General features: G+C 34.2%; 2 pseudogenes; both read left to right on the top strand.

Moving 5' to 3' along the window:
* Positions 1–703: 703 nt before the first annotated feature.
* LOC107920458 (protein SSUH2 homolog) lies at positions 704–4,423 on the top strand (annotated as a pseudogene).
* An 8,259-nt stretch (positions 4,424–12,682) lies between these two features.
* Positions 12,683–19,762, top strand: LOC107919073 (alpha/beta hydrolase domain-containing protein 17A-like; annotated as a pseudogene).
* The last annotated feature ends 1,297 nt before the right edge of the window (positions 19,763–21,059 follow it).

The raw sequence follows: 21,059 nt of genomic DNA, 5'->3' as shown, positions 1-21,059 counted from the left end.
AAAAAGAAAAATATATAAATATATATTTGTAAATTATATAAATATAAATATATATATGTATATGTATATATAAGAAAAAAACGTGGAAAATATATTTATAATAATTTGAATAATGTAAAAATACACATATATAACAAAGGATATATAAACATATATATATATATAGATTATAAAATATGAAAGATGTATAAGTACTATAAACTATAAACGTATATACATATATATAAAGCTATGAAAATAAAATAATAATAATAAAATATGTATATAATATATGTATATAGTTAAAAAAACGCTTAAAATATACATATATATTTAACATATATATGCGCATGTATATATAAGAATAATAATAATAATAATAATAATATACGATATAATAAATAATAATAATAATAAACTAATAAGAATATAGACAATATAATAAAAAACTAAAAAAACAAATTAAGGGTTAAATTTAAAAAACCAAACAGAATTTGAGAGCTGAATTTGAAAATAAAATAAGAGAGGGAGTAATTTAAAACACGCGTAACAGGGGGAGGGCCGAAGGAACAAATTACCCAAAAACACTGCACAGCACTGGACTAAAATAAAACAGATTCGGTATTTCATGGAAAAATTTGAAAACATAAAAAAAATGGTTTTGAAATGATAGGATAAAATGAAAGGATTAAAAACAAAAATAACCCATCAATGTTTAAAAGTTGAAATCCATTTCATTTGCAGCCAATAAAACCCATTTCAAACCCTAAAAATTATTCTATTTCAAATGCAGCCACAGCAACCAGTCCCTTCCCCGCTCCTCACGCCGAGAACTAGCAAGAATGCCGACGGCGCGCCTCTACTGGTAAGAAACTTCTCTTTTTCCTCGTTATTTCGTTTATTTTCGTTGTTTTAAGAAACAAAAGGAAAAAAACAAAGTAAAAACAAAAACAGTAAAAGAACAGAAAAAAACAAAGCCAAAATCTGTCGCCTTTCAAAAAAAATTTTCTCTCTTGTATTTTCCTTTTTTTTATTTTTTTCAATACAAAAATTTGCTAACCCCCATTACAAAAAAAACAATTGGCTTTATATAGCCTATAATAAACCAACGCTCCCCTCTTCATTTTGTTGTTATTTTCCCCGTTTATCGCCTATTGTTTGCTGTTCATGGCTTATTGCAGGTACCACTGGCGAGAGGTCGTGTGCAGAAGCTGCTGAACGTGGGCGGTTACCGTGACGTGGGAGCAGCGACGTGGGGGCGATGGTGGCACCTGGACTATTCGGCTGCTAACTTGCTGTTAACTGTTGCTTAGGATTAGGTTAGGGTTTGCACACTTGGTCCTTATTGGGCCGATATTGTATTTGGGTTTGTATTGGGCCTGTTATTATTTGGGTCTATTTTGGATTGGTGTAATGAGTATTTGGGTTGGTCTTATTTTGAATGGGCCGGGCAAAAATGGGCTATTACAATGGTAATGATGGACCGGTCCTTCATAAATCTTGGGTTTTTAAGAGAAAAGAAGTGAAACTGAAGAGTGGGTTTTTAAGAGAAAAAAGTGAAACTGAAGAGAGCGAGAGGTTGCGGTCGTATCAGTACGTGGGGAGAACTGGGTCGGTGATTCCAACAACTTCTTTGGCGGGAGCGGAAGTTAGTATCAAAGAGATTCGGTCAGCCACTTCATTTTCCGGCCATTACCCGCCATCCATTCACGCTCCTTTTATCAACTCCCCCGAGCCCCTTCCTAACGGTATCTCCAATATAAGCTGGGAAAGGTTTTATCTTTTTGGTTATGAAGTCCAGAATTTGAGTTGCTTTAGATTGTTCATTCCTGAATTAAATATCGGATACTGGGTTGTTAATGTTGGGTAAGTTGTGAACTCTTACAGTTTGCTGATTTAATTACTTGTTCCAGAGGAAGCTATCCTCCATCAAGGTCCTTACACAACAGACTATGGCACATACTCCAATGATTTTCGGAGGTAAACACCCCTTGTTATAATAAGTAGGATAGTTTTTGGAACACCCTTGAATGCTTAAACATCAGCTAGTAGCATACACTGATTAAATTAGTGATGTACATGCAGGCAATTATTGGACGAGGTAGAGATACGAGAATTGCTCATCGATCATGTCGGCCATCGATGCTGTTGGGGGAGTCGTCCTGCTCGAACATGGAAGATCCATGCTGTTGAGGATTGCAATGTTTACGTGGGGACTCTAGAAACTTTCTTAGAGGAGAGGGAAGTAGTCAGAGAAACAGAACCTTACCATGGTGGCAACATTGATGGAAAGGATAAAGGTCCTGAACTTGTTCTTTGGGAATTGGATCTAAGATCACAATTCCCTGCTCTCTATGTACCTTATAAGGAAACACGAGTCAAGATTCCTCGTTGCGAGACCGTTGAGAAATGTTCAGGTAATGCTACTGAAATAATGTGGCCTATGGGATTAATACTGGAGGTTTTTACATCTTAAATTTTGTCTAGTACACAAAATATTTGCCTTTTTAAGGTTCTTAATAGCTGTTTCGTTTACTTCGTTTTTTGCATCTCTTTCCTGTCACGCTAATGCTTCTTGCTTCACCATTTATACATGTCATAGCAGTAGTGCTTAGCTTTGCCTTTGGATTAATGTTTAAGAAAAAGATCTGCAGGTTGTGCAGGACGAGGAGATATTGCATGTCCAACATGCAATGCGGACCAGGAACCTGGATTTTATAAGCAAAATCAGATGTCCCAGTGCCCTGCTTGCTATGGACGGGGATTAATTGCTCACAGAGATGGATCAGACACTATGTGAGCAGTTTCTTCTTTATTTTATTAAACTATCCTTCAAAATGGTTGCCTACTGGTTCAAACATATGAATCATATGGTTTATCTTTATTGTACGTTACAACCATGAATGATTTCAGGAAACCGTGTTTAATTAGCATACCTCAACTTCTGTATGGGTATTCTAGTTTGAAATTTCTGGGCAATAAACCCCATATATAACATTCCAGCCTTTAATTTTCTAGTTAGTTTCTTACTAATCTCACACTTTTTTCTTCCTAGGTATTGAGTCTTTTACATTAATCACTTTTCACTGGTGATTATATCTCTGCATATGCACAAATTGTGATGGAAAAGGAAAGATTCCTTGTGCAACTTGTGGATCTCGTGGCTTACTACAATGTAAAACATGTCATGGAAGTGGTTCTCTGTTGACTCTCAGAGTTGCCATTATTAAATGGTAAGCATGCCAATCTGTCTTGTTATTAAAGTTTTATGCTGCCATTACCTGGGGATACTTGTTGGAAATATTCTTTGCATCAACTGCCGAAGTTTGATGATCCAATAAATGATATTTGAATTTGTCTTTTTGAGCACATTCATATATATTAAACTCAATGTTAGTGCTTCTTGTCATTTGGATGCTGAAATTCTGTTTCAGTGGCACTTACCTTTGAAGATAACTTCTGATATTGAACTTCAATCAGGAGGTATATTTTCCTGGTTCTGCTTTCTTAAATCAGAATTATGTATATGCTGCTTCTGGCTATCATATCAGATAGATCCTTAGCATAGTTTTCCTTTTCTATATAATCTCCCATTTCAAATCATCTCCTGCTCAGTCTTATCACCAATGGCAATTCATCTCCTGCTCAGTCTTATCACCAATGGCAATTTCCAGTCACAAGAATTTCCCTAGAATGATTCCTAAGAAGTATTAAGAACATACAGAACTTGCCCGTGTAGACCTGTGTGCTTGGAGCCCCTTCAATTACTGGAATTATCATTTATGTTGATAGGAAGACACTTTCAACTCGAAAAGTAAGTGTAACAAGTGGAGCAGCATCGGTGCCGGATGAGATTTTCCATAGGGCTAAAGGGGTTCAGTTGTGCAACACCCAGGCATCTCAGTGCAGTCCAGCCTTTTTTGCTGATTCTTTCTTCCTCAACCAGTTCTCTTTTGATGTTATCCAAGACAGGCCTTTTATACCTCCTACAGCCAGGGTCATATGCGAGAGACATATGATCTCAGTGGTGCCTGTGACACGTCACCATGTCTCGTCATCGTCAATTTTTCAGCTTCTACATAGTTGGATTAAGCCGGGAGGTGTACTTGAAGGACTACTATCCTGCTAGGTTTTGCTGGGGCTTGTGTCCTTGCCTGGAATGGTTGAAGAAGTAGTCACTAGGCAGATACGTTGTCCACCTTAAAGGAGATCGCTTCTCAATTATTTATGCTGCTCATATTATATTGTGGGTTTCTTTCACGTGGCTCAGAATACATTGGTTCATCTCTTGTGTTCAAGAGATTAGAGTAAATTCCATGTGATTGATGAGGTCTAATTTTGAACATTATAGTATTACCAAGACAAAAAATAACAGTAATATGACATAAATGGTGTATGTAATATATATTACATATAATATTTTCAAATAAATAATTTAGAGAAACATTTTATCTTGGAGGGAAACCCATTTTTCATATTCCCTCTAGTTTTTTAGATTGTAGGAAAATTAGAATTTTCCAACAATTCCCTCAGCGTTTTAGGCATCCTTGTGTTTATTTCTTCATCTATAAATACGATCTAGTTAAGAGATTTCATTGAAGGAAACACAATGAAAATGCTTATGGTAAAAATAATAATAATAATAATTGTTTAAGAAAGAAGGAAACAAAGAATTAAAGATAAGGTGGGTTCAAAAAATTAAAGTACAAATTATCGTATCCCAAATGAACAGTTAAAAACTTTTCAATTTAATCCAAATGGTTGTAATCATTCATACCAAAAGGTTGTACCTTCTAGAGGGGCATTTAAGCAATTATTAGTGCACTATATATAGAGGCTTCGAATTAGAGTTAGGATTATCCAGTTCAAGTAAAAATATTACAAAGCTTTCTTTCTTTCTTTGGTGTTCTAGATTCATTCTGATTTTGAGCAATTCAAATGCAACGAATTGTTTAATTCGAGTAAAAGCATTGTATTTTCAGAATAAAATTTCTCGATTATTCTATATACAAAAAGGAAATAACTATTCTTAAGATAACTTACCATAAATGCCTTGCCTTAATTTTTGCTTTTTCAAATTTTTGTAATTTTACATACAAGTTAAGAGTGGTTATTAATGGATCCCGAATTGCAAAGGTGAAAGCTATCAATGTCGAGATGCTTGAATGGTTAAACAAGCTTTTTTACAAACATTTTTTAGTGTGAAGATATACTTGAATTGTCAAAGTGGCTTGTGTGTTGTCTACTCCATATTCAGATGATTTATCATAAAATAGCGAACTCACCGAATGATAAAAGAAATGGATCAAGGATTATTATATTTATCAGTTCACGTAGATAATTGATTTTGACTACTAATGTTTTATCTCACTGAAAAATAAATAAAATTATGTTCCAAGAAATAAACTCACTGCCTTGATCCACTTGGCTACACTTGCCCCTTTACGATTACTATACTCTAGAGTATTTTTTTTATTTGTTTAAATATTTCAAATACAAATTGCAAATATTTTAATTTCTATCACTCATCGTTCTTAGAGTGTCCAAAGTTAATTTAAGGTTAACAACAAAGTTAACTCAGAACAAGTAGTGTAATAGGTCATTTTTGCCCGGGCCCATACCAGCAAAATAGACCCAAATAATAAAAACAAAAGCAGCACACTTTCAGCCAATTTAAACCCAAAAAACTACAAGCCTAAATGCCCAATATTAATAAAAACCCTAGAGGCTCGAATGGCCCAAAACTACACCAGCTTTCAAACACAAAAAGAAACCCTAGCCGCATATTGCTGCTGCCACCTCCTGCGCACGCCCACCGTCGCTACTCGCCAATCGCCGGCTTCGCATGTTCACGCGTCTGACACCTGCAAAACGAAGCACACGCAACAGAAAAAGGCCGAATAGGAAAATAAAACGAAACAGAGACGAAGAGTTTGTAATCTGGCTATAAAAGCCACAAGCAATTTCTTGTAGTTTTTTCTGGACAAAATAGCAATAAAAATATAGATTTTGAATCAGCGAAGGTGATATTTTCGTTTTTTTGTGTGCGTTTTTTAGATCTAGTTTTTTATTTTTTTTCTTTTTATTTACGAAAATAAATAAAAGGGAAGAGAAGAAACTTACCTAGGGCTGCATGCAAGGTCCATCGCCGGAACCGCCTTGGTCGGTGAAATCAGGACCGAAGAGAGGCCGTGGGGGTTTCTCTTCTTTCAACCTTTGAGCCCAGAGGCTTCGACCTTTAAATGGCCTTTAAATCGGGTAAAAGACTCGACCTTTGCGTTGCTCTGATCACCGATGACGGTGAGGGGCACGGCGGCGCCGGCGATGGCCCTATCGGCCGGACTTGGAACCTGCGAGAGAGAGAGGGGCTGAGCCCTCTGTTTTTTTTTCTTTGAAAAATGAAGCAAATTCTCCTTTTTTTTCTTTCCTTTTTGATATTTATATTAGATAAAACGGCGCCGTAATGGGGGATCTGCACATGCTTTGCCCTAATGGGTAATTTATGCATTTAGTCCCCCCAACTTGCGTCGAAGTGCAATCCAACCTTTCTTTTATTTTCTAATTTGGGCCGCAAACTTTTCTTTCGTTTCAATTCGGTCCTTAGACCAGGCGCAGTTGTTGTTCCCTGAAACGGTGCCGTTCAGATGGCATGGGAATATTTCCCTTTCATCCCTGTAGCTATGCACGCATTTAGTTCAGGCCCCCGACTATTTTTTATTTTTAAATTCTGTCATTTAATTTCGTTTTAATTTCAATTTGGTCCTGGGTCCATTTAATTTATTTGTTTATTATTATTTAAAAAAAAAACTCTTTTATTATTATTTGTTTTAAGTTTTTATTTATTTATTATTTATTGTAAACTATTATATATATATCTTTTAAATTTTCATACGTATGTATATATTCTTTGAAACGGTTTGTACTTATTTTTTCTATATAATATTCTTTACTTTAAAATGTTTTATATTTATTTATTCAAAACTCTTATTAAGTATTGTTCTTATTAATCATTCATGTTAAGTTATTATTTACTTTAGATTTGTTATATGTATATTATATATATATATATTATTTTCCTTTGGTTAGTGATGTTGTATTTAAATTAGATATGTTGTGTGTTCATTGCCGTTGTGCGTACTATAATTTGCTTATTCGTATCCTTGTATATCATGCATTGATGTATCACTTTATTCATAAATTGTTATGTCATGTTCCGTTATCATTCAATTTCATTTCATCACTTCAACGTTACGATCGATTTTGTACACCCCAATAATAAATCATTGTATTTTATCCTTTCAATAATTTCAAAACGAGGCAATGTTTTGCGTTTGGAAATTCGAGAAAACGTGCCCTAACGTGCTGGGTTTCGATTTCTCGTTCGACCAAATGGCCAAATATCCTTTCAATAATTTCAAAACGAGGCAATGTTTTGCGTTAGGAAATTCGAGAAAACGTGCCCTAACGTGCTGGGTTTCGATTTCTCATTCGACTAAATAGCCAAATATCTTTTTAAAACTTCAAAGTATGGTTTCGTTAAGCTAAGGTGATCTTGGTTTCGATGGTTTAGAGTATCGTATCCTAACGTGGTGGATGTGATATTCCTTCGGAACAAGAGAATCTTATATTTCAATTCACGTTATCAGAGTTTCTTTTAATGATCGTATTTTTTTTAAACTCTTCAAAGTTTTCAATTTTCGACACTAAGACAATAAGTAATCAATTGGGTACCAATTTTGGGCGTATCGAGGGTGCTAATCCTTCCTCGTGCGTAATCGACTCCCGAACCCATTTTTCTGAATTTCGTAGACCAAAATCGTGATTTTAATAAAAATTAAATCGTTTATTAAAAACAACCACTCTTCGAGGTGACCCGATCACACCTCATTGAAAAAGGATTGGTGGCGACTCCCACATTCGATTTCATTTTTCAAACCCAAGTTGACCCCGTTTTGTCAAAAAAATGGTGTCAACAGCTTCGCGACTCCGCTGGGGACGCATAAGAGAGTCAAGCCTTAAATTGATTAATTTTTATCTTTTTTGTCGAAAATTGAAATTTTGATTTTTAATATATGATCCTTTCATTACATTTCACCTGTTTTTGAGTTTGAGCTTTTATCATGTCTGATATTTTACATTTTTTTATATCTTTACACATTGCATTTGCATGACCGTTGGTCACACCCTCTTAAGTGGGAGTGAGAAACTACGCCTTCGTGAAGTTTTCACCTCCGCATGGGATAGTGGATCACTTTCGAGATACATCCGTACCTATGTCTTCGTGAGATTTTCATCTCCGCATGGCTATAGGGAAATGTATTCCCCTGAACCGAACTTTGTCCATATGAGCCTATAATGGGCGAGGATCGAGGAATCTGCTGGTTCGGGTACCCTTGCTTTAGAACCAAACCGCATATAGAAGACCTTAGGAGCCCACCTTAGGTAGAGCCTCTTCAAGCCCCTAGTGGTTACCCAAATATATGTTCTATTTATTCTTGCTTGCTTTTGCTTTGTACTAACATGTTTCTTCTTTGTTATGATTGCATTACATTTTCATCATAGAAAAGAGGTGTTAATTCATGATTCGATATCTAAATAGAGAGCTTATCATAAGAAAATGAGTTTCTTGATAAAGTGGATAACAATACGGTTTTCTGAATATGGTCCAAGAAAACGTGATAAGAGAAGGATAATGGAGGACTACACGACTATTGCTCTGTTACCCAGGGATTCAAGATGACAAAATTATTCGAGAGTCGCTGAACTTTCTTAAAGAGAAGCCAACGAGCATCACGAGGATGAGTGAGCAACGAGTCGCGACCCGGATCAAGCAAAAGAAAATAGAAGAGACATCCCTTTTGAAGAGTTCGCGAGATTTGATCTTAGCATCCGGATGAGGAAAAGATCAATGTCTTCACCTAGAGTATGAGGGCAAGGTCGTATAAATATCCATTTTATGTAAAGAGATTTGTTTTCTAGTAAAGTTGTTCTAATAGAATTGAATCAAGAATCAACGTCTCTTTTTGCATTCATGCATCTGCATTACATTTCATTGCATGTATCTTTTCATTCATTAACATTACATTCAATACATACAATAATTTTCCTAAAATCCAAAAGTGCATTGTGTTCAGAACTCTAGTACAGAGCCAGATAGATGATAAAGAATTGGAATTCTTTGAATATATCGATAGTTTGGAAGGTAAAGATGTTTGTACCTTTGAGGAAGAAACTAAAAAAAGCCTATCAAGAATTTGTTTCTACATCTCTAGAGGCGTTTTGAACAACGGGACTGTGGAGGAGATTCTTGTAGTTTTTTAGGACCATTTCAGAGTAATATTTGGAACGCTCTTATTGCTCTAAGCTTGGGAGCAATAGAAAATCCTTTTGTGAAAAAGGAGCATGTCCACTTTTTTATTTCAACGAAATGCATCTTTGTGTCTTATTTTGGCAAACATTATTTGTTCCTTCCATTTCATTCATACTTATACCACACAAATAATTCCCCTTTGATTCATTAGTTCTTTGAGTCTTCTTTCGTTCCCTAGAACAGGTCTCCAGATATCAATGATATGAGCGACACTGCTATTGACTTAGAACTTTCTTTTGAGCAAGATATGTATCCAGAGGAACCTCAAGACTTTGAAGATGACTGAGACTGTAGCTTATCTCCTGATTGTTAAGGATGGTAGAACAAGTCGAGAAACAGATCTTGCTTTACAAAGAATCAGTAAAAATTGTGAGCTTAAGAGAAGAGAAAGAGCTGAAGATCAGATCCTGTATCACCGCAGAGGCAAAGCGAGACGTCATGTTTTCGCATCAACATATGATTGAGCTACAAAGACGCGTGGACACTGTTGAGGTTAAAAAAAAGGGTGTTTGAGGAGCACATGCATTGATTTTGTAATGGCAAAGAAAATCATGAGACATGGTTACTGCTGGTCCACCACGGAAGGGGATTGCATCAATTACACCAAGTGTCAAATTTGTGGAGTCAAGACTTAAGTGCTTTCTTCATCTCTTCATGTTATGACTCTTCCATGACCTTGCTCTATGAGGGGCATGGATGTCATCGAATTGATTGCACCGAAAGCTTCTGGTGGTTATCGAGTCATCTTTGTGGTCATCGATTACTTCACTAAATGTGTGAAAGCTGCTTCATATGCCGGTGTCGAAATGGACAGATAGAAAATTCATGAAAAAGAAATCACATGTCGGTATGGAATGCCAAAGGGCTCATATCAGATAATGCACTAAATTTGAACAATAGTGCGATATCAGAAGTTTGCAATCTGTTCAAGATTAACACCATGTCGCCCCAAAATGAATGATTCAGTGGAGGCAAAAAAAAACAAAAAACAAAAAACAAAAAAAAAACAAAAAAACAAAAAAAAAACAAAAACAAAAGAAAAAACATCTACCGGGGCAACTTATTTCTCATTGGTATATGGAATAGAGGAAATTTTACCCATCGAAGTCGATATTCTTTCCCTTCGAGTCTTGTCAGAGCTGAAGTTGGATGAATCTGAATGAATCTAGGCCCGATATGATCAGTTAAAATTTGATTAAAGAGAAAGGTCAAAAGCTATCCGTTATGGTCAAATACACTAAAAACAAATGATGCGAGCTTACCAAAGAAAAGGTTCGCCCCAGAAAATTCCATGAGGGGAACCTGATATCGAAGAAGATCCTTTCCATACAAAAGGACTTCAAAAGAAAGTGGATGCCAAATCGAGAAGGACCTTATGTGGAAGGCCTTATCTAGGAGAACGTCGGTATTGACCAAGATAGATGACAAGAACTTGCCTAATCTTGAGAATTTTGATGCAAGCAATAAAAACTTCACTTGAAAAAAAAGAAACAAAAAGAAAAACGAAAAAGAAAAGAGAAAAAGGAGAGGCCAAGGTGAAAACTCGCAAAGGGCGCCTTAGGACCAAAGGGTTTTGAATTGAAAACCCAGGAATGGGCAGTTCAAATTTTGATCAAAGTTGGGGCATGTGGTAGTCTTGTCCTCTCTGAATTAATAAGAATGAGAGATGCTACATCTTGGGGCATCAACAAAGTCTTCTAAGACTTCGAGACACATATCAAGTTCAAAAGGGTCCTCAAGAAGTTTGGGGTAGAGAAGCTCGTGCTATGATATCTGGGGCACCTATTTTCATTTTATTCATCTTTGTATTTTTGACAAAATACGCCATCTTGATTAATTTATTCTCATTTTGTATTCTAGTAAAATTTGCTATCTTGATTAATTTGTTCATTTAGAGCTTTGCTCTCAACAAATTTCCATCTTATCCATTGTGATAATCTTTTTCATCTTATACATCTCGTATCTCAGCAAAATTTTCTGTCTTGATTGATTTGTTTGTTTAGAGCTTTGCTCTCAACAAAATTTCATTTTGTCCATTTTGATAATATTTTTCAAGCATTTTTCATTGAAATAACGATTAATGGACTGACAACACTCATGCAGAAGGAATTCTGCATATTACTCTGAAAGTTTCTAAATAATACGAGGACCTGAAACGGGACTATTGTTTAGAACTGACCAAACCTGAGGGTTGAAAACATTTGAGAAAGGATAGTCCAAATTGAGACTATTTCTTTGAATCTTCTGTCAAAAATACTTGCTGAACGGGAAAGCATCAGTGATAGAACCTTGACGAACAACGAGGAACGACAACCCAAACATTAAAAAGGGATCATTCTCATAAAATTTCTCATTCATGCAAACACCATTCAAACATGTCTAGTTAGGAGCATTTAATTCATTTTGATCATTCCATCCTAATCATTAGGCATAATTAGGTTCATTGTATAGGTCATGTTCCCCAGAGAACAGATCGATGAAGTTGCAGATCTTGCCTTCTTGCATTAACAGCGAAACAGATCGAAGACACAAACCTTGCCTCTCTTGGTTGTAGCAGAGCTGGTTGAAGACAGCAGATCTTGCCTTTCTGCATTAACAGCGAAGCAGATCAAAAACAAAACCTTACCTCCATCGGTTGCAGTGGAGTTGGTTAAACCTTACCTCCATCGGTTGCAGTGCAGCTGTAATAGGCCATTTTTGCCCGGGCCCATACCAGCAAAATAGACCCAAATAATAAAAACAAAAGCAGCACATTTTCAGCCAATTTAAACACAAAAAACTACAAGCCCAAATGCCCAATATTAATAAAAACCCTAGAGGCTCGAATGGCCCAAAACTACACCAGCTTTCAAACACAAAAAAAAACCCTAGCCGCATATTGCTGCTGCCACCTCCTGCGCACGCCCACCGTCGCTACTCGCCAATCACCGGCTTCGCGTGTTCACGCGTCTGACACCTGCAAAACGAAGCACACGCAACAGAAAAAGGCCGAATAGGAAAATAAAACGAAACAGAGATGAAGAGTTTGTAATCTGGCTATAAAAGCCACAAGCAATTTCTTGTAGTTTTTTCTGGACACAATAACAATAAAAATATAGATTTTGAATCAGAGAAGGTGATATTTTCATTTTTTTGTGTGCGTGTTTTAGATCTAGTTTTTTATTTTTTTCTTTTTATTTACGAAAATAAATAAAAGGGAAGAGAAGAAACTTACCTAGGGCTGCATGCAAGGTCCATCGCCGGAACTGCCTTGGTCGGTGAAATCAGGATCGAAGAGAGGCCGTGGGGGTTTCTCTTCTTTCGACCTTCGAGCCCAGAGGCTTCGACCTTTAAATGGCCTTTAAATCGGGTAAAAGACTCGACCTTTGCGTTGCTCTGATCACCGATGACGGTGAAGGGCACGACGGCGCCGGCTATGGCCCTATCGGCCGGACTTGGAACCTGCGAGAGAGAGAGGGGCTTAGCCCTCTGTTTTTTTTTCTTTGAAAAATGAAGCAAATTCTCCTTTTTTTTCTTTCCTTTTTGATATTTATATTAGATAAAACGGCGCCGTAATGGGGGATCTGCGTATGCTTTGCCCTAATGGGTAATTTATGCATTTAGTCCCCCCAACTTGCGTCGAAGTGCAATCCAACCTTTCATTTATTTTCTAATTTGGGCCGCGAACTTTGCTTCTGCTTCAATTTGGTCCTTAGACTAGGCGCAGTTGTTGTTCCCTGAAACGGTGCTATTCAGATGGCATGGGAATATTTCCCTTTCATCCCTGTAGCTATGCACGCGTTTAGTTCAGGCCCCGACTATTTTTTATTTTTAAATTCTGTCATTTAATTTCGTTTTAATTTCAATTTGGTCCTGGGTCCATTTAATTTATTTGTTTATTATTATTTAAAAAAAACTCTTTTATTATTATTTGTTTTAAGTTTTTATTTATTTATTATTTATTGTAAACTATTATATATATATATCTTTTAAATTTTCATACGTATGTATATATTCTTTGAAACAGTTTGTACTTATTTTTTCTATATAATATTCTTTACTTTAAAATGTTTTATATTTATTTATTCAAAACTCTTATTAAGTATTGTTCTTATTAATCATTCATGTTAAGTTATTATTTACTTTAGATTTGTTATATGTATATTATATATATATTATTTTCCTTTGGTTAGTAATGTTGTATTTAAATTAGATATGTTGTGTGTTCATTGCCGTTGTGCGTACTATAATTTGCTTATTCGTATCCTTGTATATCATGCATTGATGTATCACTTTATTCATAAATTGTTATGTCATGTTCCGTTATCATTCAATTTCATTTCATCACTTCAACATTACGCTCGATTTTGTACACCCCAATAATAAATCATTGTATTTTATCCTTTCAATAATTTCAAAACGAGGCAATGTTTTGCGTTTGGAAATTCGAGAAAACGTGCCCTAACGTGTTGGGTTTCGATTTCTCGTTCAACCAAATGGCCAAATATCCTTTCAATAATTTCAAAACGAGGCAATGTTTTGCGTTAGGAAATTCGAGAAAACGTGCCCTAACGTGCTGGGTTTCGATTTCTCGTTCGACTAAATAGCCAAATATCCTTTTAAAACTTCAAATTATGGTTTCGTTAAACTAAGGTGATCTTGGTTTCGATGGTTTAGAGTATCGTGTCCTAACGTGCTGAATGTGATATTCCTTCAGAACAAGAGAATCTTTATTTCAATTCACGTTATTAGAGTTTCTTTTAAGGATCGTATTTTTTAAAAACTCTTCAAAATTTTCAATTTTCGACACTAAGACAATAAGTAATCAATTGGGTACCAATTTTGGGCGTATCGAGGGTGCTAATCCTTCCTCGTGCGTAACCGACTCCCGAACCTATTTTTCTGAATTTCGTAGACCAAAATCGTGGTTTTAATAAAAATTAAATCGTTTATTAAAAACAATACCTCATTGGAAAAGGATTGGTGGCGACTCCCCACATTCGATTTCATTTTTCAAAACCCAAGTCGACCCCGTTTTGTCAAAAAAATGGTGTCAACAAGTAGTAGTGTTGTTTCACTTAATTTCTCTTTTTGAAGATTAACTCTCGTTTAGAGTGGTTGTTGTTCAAAATCACTGTTGTTTGAGAATAGCTACATTGAGAACATAGCTCCAATTTAGAACAACTATCATCTAGTGTAGTTGTTATTTGAGAACAACTCAAATTAAATAATATTTTGCAAACATTATAAGCATGTGATTAATACTCAACAAGCTCTATTAGTTATTTTATATAAACACTTATTTCTATAAATTAATCATTAAAAACAAATAATGAAATAGAATAAAAAATTAAGGTATCATAAATGACAGAGTAATAATTGTGAAAGGAAAATCATGAATTCTTGTAAATTAATATGTTTATTCATAAAAATAAAAATAAAAACATGATATTAAAATTTTATGATATTCACATTCAATTCAAGAGAAGCTTACCTTTGTCCATGATGCTTTTTGAGGAAGAAGAATACCACTTTTGTTAAAGAAATTGAAATTTTAATTTCTCTCACTTAATCTCTAAATTTTCGATAATACAATACTAATAGAGAATGTGTATCTTTTCATAATGAGATATAGAGGTGTAGGTTGATTATTTATAGAACACTAATAGGTGTCTTTCCATCAACACACCTCTTTATAACATATCCTTTTGAAGAGTTTTAATTATTCAAATAGACACATTTCTAATACTATAATTATTCAAAAATCCTTTCAACTAATGAATTAAATTTAAATTTAAATAAAGTATTAATTATTAGATAACAAACAATAATATTTAATAAATATCATATGGGACACATAAATTCTTACCATACATACACACTAAATTTATTCTAGAAATGACAAAATCAATATTTTAAAGATGCATAATGTGTTTGGATGATGATTACATGTTTATATATAAGCAATATGATATAGATTAAGCCTCATGAAGTGCATGAAGTGAATTAGAAAATTGAATGATGTCTGTAGACATCAAATGTAACATCATTTATTTGATTTTGTTATCGGATCGGGTAGGGGTATTATAAATATTATCATTAAATATAAATTCCTCAGCTTCTCTTAGGAAATTTTTTATATTTTTTTCTTATTTTTTATAAAAGATAATTAACATTAATAAATTTCTTTCAAACACATTCTTTTATCAATTATAGCACAAATACATATATAAGTTTTTAATACTTTTAGCAAATACTAGTTTACTATCTTGATTCGTTTTCGGTAAATTTATAATCAATTATATTAATTAATTTAATTTAATTTAAAATACTTTTTATAAAAGTCAAACTTTTTGTATTAAATCAAATTATAAATTATTGTATTAGGCATAAATTTTTAGATTAAATTATGGTTGTGGTTACTTTAATATGTTTAGAGAGCGTTTGGTTCAGTGTATTACCCAATCCATTACACCCCGATTACGCTTGTAATACATTACGCCCCTATTCTGGCGTTTGGTTCGCTGTAATAGGTATTACGCGCGTATTACATTACGCCCCTAATCCCCAAATTGCCGTGTTTTCTAATCCCTTCCCAATTCGCTGTAATAGCTATTGCGTCCGGCTTCCCTCCCCATCTCTCTGTTTTACCCTCCCTCCCTACCCGACCCTCTTCTCTGCTGTCCTCGAAATTTCTCCTCCCATTTCCCACTGCTTCCGTTGATTATCTGTCCTCATCATTTCTTCTCGTCTCGGTGACTAATTTCTCTTCCCCATTTCCTCCCAACCCTATCTGCGCTGCACACCAAAACTCCCATTTAGTTCTTGAATTCATTGAATCGACTAGAAATGGAGATTTCTATGTGAAAGGAGCTTTGAGTGGGTGATATTAGATGGAAAATTTAGATATGTTTGGTGGTATGCAAACTTTATTGGCTATTTGGTTCCTTTAACAGTGTGATTTAATTTGGAAAGGAGCTGAACGATCTTCTTCTGGGAGATGATGTTGCTAGATATTAAACATGGAAATCAGTTTATGGGTTTGCATTGCTTTTATGTTAGCTTAGATGAAATCAGACGGATTAGATCTTGCTGTTAGTCTTGTTCATCTTGATACTTTATAGTTAATTACCATTACATTGCCACTATGTTACAACGATTATGCTTAAATTTTTCTATGTTTTTTTCAAGGACTGTATGCCAATACCATATCTGAATATGTGTTGAGTACATTTACTTTTGTAAAAAAGTAAAGAATCTGGATAACCAAGAATTGCTAGTTTAACCTGGTAAATTGGTCTTCATTGGCTAGCAATTAAGGTTTCATCATTTTCATTTAGCCTTAAGTGAATATTTTACCGTCTGGTGCAAGAAGCTATCACCATGCCAAAGGGAAAAATGATGGATTTGTTTGTTCATACCTCTAGGAATTATGATTGATGTCTTGGAATGACCTTTTTGTGCATGTTTCTTATCCGTTGAAGAAACTTCAGTTTAGCTACTCCTTAAATAAACTAATGGTGTATAGGTTTCTAATAGATTTTCTGTGATATTCTGCAGCTATGACTATTCTGGATACGGACAATCTTCTGGAAAGGTATATAAAATAAACATATTGTTTTGAAAGGAAAGGAAAATTAAAGTTATCTCTCTGTAAAAGATATGGTTATTATCTCTAAGGTGATAGGATTATATAAAGCTCTTTCTTACTTTTATCTTTTTACAGCCAAGTGAGCAGAGCACATATGCAGATATTGAAGCTGCATATAAATGTCTTGAAGAGAGCTATGGTACAAAACAGGAAGATATCATCCTCTATGGTTAATCTGTTGGTAGTGGCCCCACTTTGGATCTAGCAGCTCGACTGCCTCGGTTAAGAGCTGTTGTTTTGCACAGTCCCATACTTTCTGGTTTAAGAGTAATGTATCCTGTAAAGCGTACATATTGGTTTGACATTTATAAGGTAACAGAAAGCTGTATAAGTTTGCTTCTCCAGATTATTCTGCTAATAAGGATTTATTTATGTGAATATTGCAAAAATAATGTGTTCTTTTTTGGGCTGTTTGTTTGCAGAATATTGATAAAATTCCACTTGTCAATTGTCCGGTTCTTATCATTCATGTAAGTATCTGTAATCCTGACAGTCTATAAGACTTCATATATTATAAATTTCATAAGCCTACCACATGCAAACATATCTCTTTATGTTTGAGCCATTATGTTACTTATATTGTTCTTATCTTTTTTACATTGAATTCTTCATAATTATAATGGAACTTAAAGAATTCTCATTTTTCTTTTATTTCTTCAAAGTCCAAAATTACTTTTGAACTTTTTTAGGTTGAAACTTGAAAGGATACCCCCATTATTGAAAGATGACATACTAAAGCAACACTCAACATTTTCTTCATATGATATCTTGAATTTTAATTTTTCCCCTACATTTTCCTTTGATATGTTTGTTGTAATAACTTATCTGTTCTTACCCAAAGTTCCCTGGATCCACTTTCATTGGATGATGAATTGATGATTAGAGCTTTTGGCCTGCAGTCTGAATGAAAATATTGGCGCGGGGGGGGGGGGGGAGTGCGGGGGGCTATCAATGAATTTTGTAGACCTTTCTACAGTTTTGATTCACATAAAGTCATATCTGATCATTGATTTTGTCATGTTTAGTGCTACGGTGTTTCTCTTGAAGGTCCAATTCTTTCAGTCAAGTCTGACAAAATATAGATCTGCATTGAACTTTGGCCCATGCAGTGTCTCAAGTACAAACAAAAAGATAGCTGTCTTGGCAATGGGTAAATAATTGCAAGTTTTGGAGGATTGGCATTCCGGACAAAGTAAATTAATTGGAGTCCATAGAATTAAGAGTTCTTGCAACTTAAACACCCTTTCATCTTCTCTACTGAGGTGTAAATTAAGAAGTAAGAGGATCATGATTGAACCATTGTTTTCTTTATGATTTACCATCATTTTGTTATTAGTTTATTCTTTAGATAGTCAACAAATAACTATAGGAAACGATGAAGATTCCACACCCTTGTTTTGCTACCTAGAAAGAATTAAAAATATCAATCTCTGTTAATTTACTTTTATGAGGACAAATAAATTGGCTACTGTTAGGACAGATTATCCATATCTAGGGAGGATTGTTGAGCAGTATCTTGAAGTGAAAAGAATGGTCTGTATGGACCCCATTGATGGCTAACCCAGATTACTATGCCTGAATTTTGGTTTGGAAACCTTGCCTTAAGTTGACATTGTTGAAAATTTTCTGCATCTCTGCCATATATGGATAATTCCATTAGACAGTGCGCTGAAATTTAGTTTTCTTGGCTCCTTTTGCTTAGTCAAGTAAATCTTCTGTAGGTTGTATTTAAGGTTAGTTATCCTCATCCTTATATTCAATTTAATGCATGATTCCGGATTATGATCAAAATTTTCAATTTGTTGGCTTCCTTATACTTTCATAGTGCATAAAAATATTTGATCTATTTTACTCAAACTCCAGAGTAAATCCAATACGAGTACGTGTGCTATATTGCTTTTCCATATATAGAGAGAGAGACATATTCTCATACCTGTGTCAGTATAGTTTATAAGATTTGACTGTCAATGTTTCCTTTGTATTTGTCTTCATTTATTGAACTAGTAAATGACTACCACATAGAATATTGTTTGCAAATTACCTCATAGAAGGTGAAAATGATTTCATAGGCCACCAGTTATGGCTTTTGAGACCAGTCTGTTTATATCAATGTGCAGGGAACTTCGGATGAAGTTGTTGATTGCTCCCATGGAAAGCAACTCTGGGAACTATGCAAAGAGAAGTATGAACCTCTATGGCTTAAAGGAGGGAACCACTGTGATTTAGAGCAGTACCCTGAGTATATAAGACATCTCAAGAAGTTCATATCAACTGTTGAGAAATCTCCTTCTCAAAGGTACAGTTCTAGGAGAAGCACAGACCAATTTGAGCAGTCTCGGAAAAGTACTGATGCATTTGAGGTTTAAAGTAAGAGTACTGATCGAAGGGAGAAACCAAGGAAGAGCACTGACAGGCCTGAGAAGTTGAAAAACCAGTCTAATAATTTGGATAAGCTAGAAAAGCTAAGAATCTCTTTCGATCAATTGGAAAAGTCTCGAAGGAGTGTGGATTGCCATGAGAAGTCCCGGAAAAACGTTGACCATCAGTTGGAAAGAGCTCGCAAAAGTGTTGATCTGTTGGATAGAATACGAACAGGGTGATGATACTACTTTCGTGTAAAGAAAAAAAAACTCCATGCAAGTGTTTGACATTTCATGTTGTGATGAACTAAATCTGGTTTTGTTCTTTATTAATTCTTATGGCGTCTGAGGCTTTGTATTTGGTTTTCCCAATATCTTTTGATTATACTATGGCATGAAATATGAGTTTGGTGTTTTGCTTGACCTGTGTTTCGGCCGTTGAGATCTCTCTTGCAAACATAAGCTAGTTTTCCTTGGGCTAAAAAAATTGGGAATCAAACTGGTAAAAGCTTTGGTTTTTCGATTCAACAGTAAGCTGATTATTATGCAGGCTACATGGCATTAATCATCTTAAGAGAACAAGCAGCAGTAAAAACCAGATTTGCAACCCTTCGCAAGTGTCAAAAAGTCTTTAATTTTTAAGAATTTTATTAAATTATATATTTTAATTAAAATATATTTAATAATAATTATGTTTAAATATGATTAAATTATTTATTATTGATAATAATAATCTTATTAAAATTTAAATAACAATAACAATAATCATTTACCAAAACAAATTTCTGCTAAGGGTATTCTAGTCATTTTAGTTTTTTCATTATGCTATTACACCTCTATTACACTCAACCAAACACAGGATTACTATTACGCCTCTATTCCATTACATTCAACCAAACAGTTGATTTGCTATTACACAGCTTTTCCATTACACCTCTATTCCATTACACCTCTAATCTAATACACCTCTAATCCAATACAGCGAACCAAACGTGCTGTTAAATTTAATATTTAATATCTATAATATTGTATAATTTGATTCTTCTACATAATATCAAAATAGTTGACAACCTTAATTATTATGGTCAAAATGTTGACGTTGAATTCTTTCTAAAAAATACCCATTCCACCTTCATGCTCAAATATATATATATGTAAGAAAGGTGTTTTTAAGAGAATTGACATAATCATTTTAATCAAAATAATTAAGAATATTAAGTATTTGAATTAACTAATGTCGTTATGAAATAGATGATCAAATTATGTCAAATTAAAATATAAAGACTAAATCTCAAATGTAAACATAATAGAGAGTTCGAAACTACAATTACATCATTATTTTATAATGATTAGGAAAAGAGTTGTGTCATTATTTACTCGAAATAATTAGGACCGTTAATAATTTCGATAGTTGATGTGATTGTAGAAAAATACACACATATTTCAACTCATCATGCCAAAATAAAAAAAATTGTTAAAATAATATTTTTAAAAAAAATAATAAAATATTTTTAATCAAAATAGTTAAAGATGTTAACTATTTAGACTTACCAATATTTTTATAAATATAATGAATTAAATTATATCAAATTAAAATATAAATATTAAATCTCAAATAATATAAAGACTAAAATTGAAAATTTACTATTATATATAATATCAGGAAAAAGGGTGACACGTGTCTGATAAATAAGCCTTTGGACCTTCTTTTAATCTATAG

This window comes from Gossypium hirsutum, chromosome D13, assembly GCF_007990345.1.
Source record: "Gossypium hirsutum isolate 1008001.06 chromosome D13, Gossypium_hirsutum_v2.1, whole genome shotgun sequence".
Taxonomy (NCBI): Eukaryota; Viridiplantae; Streptophyta; class Magnoliopsida; order Malvales; family Malvaceae; genus Gossypium; species Gossypium hirsutum.
This window is presented reverse-complemented; position numbering and strand designations above follow the sequence as displayed.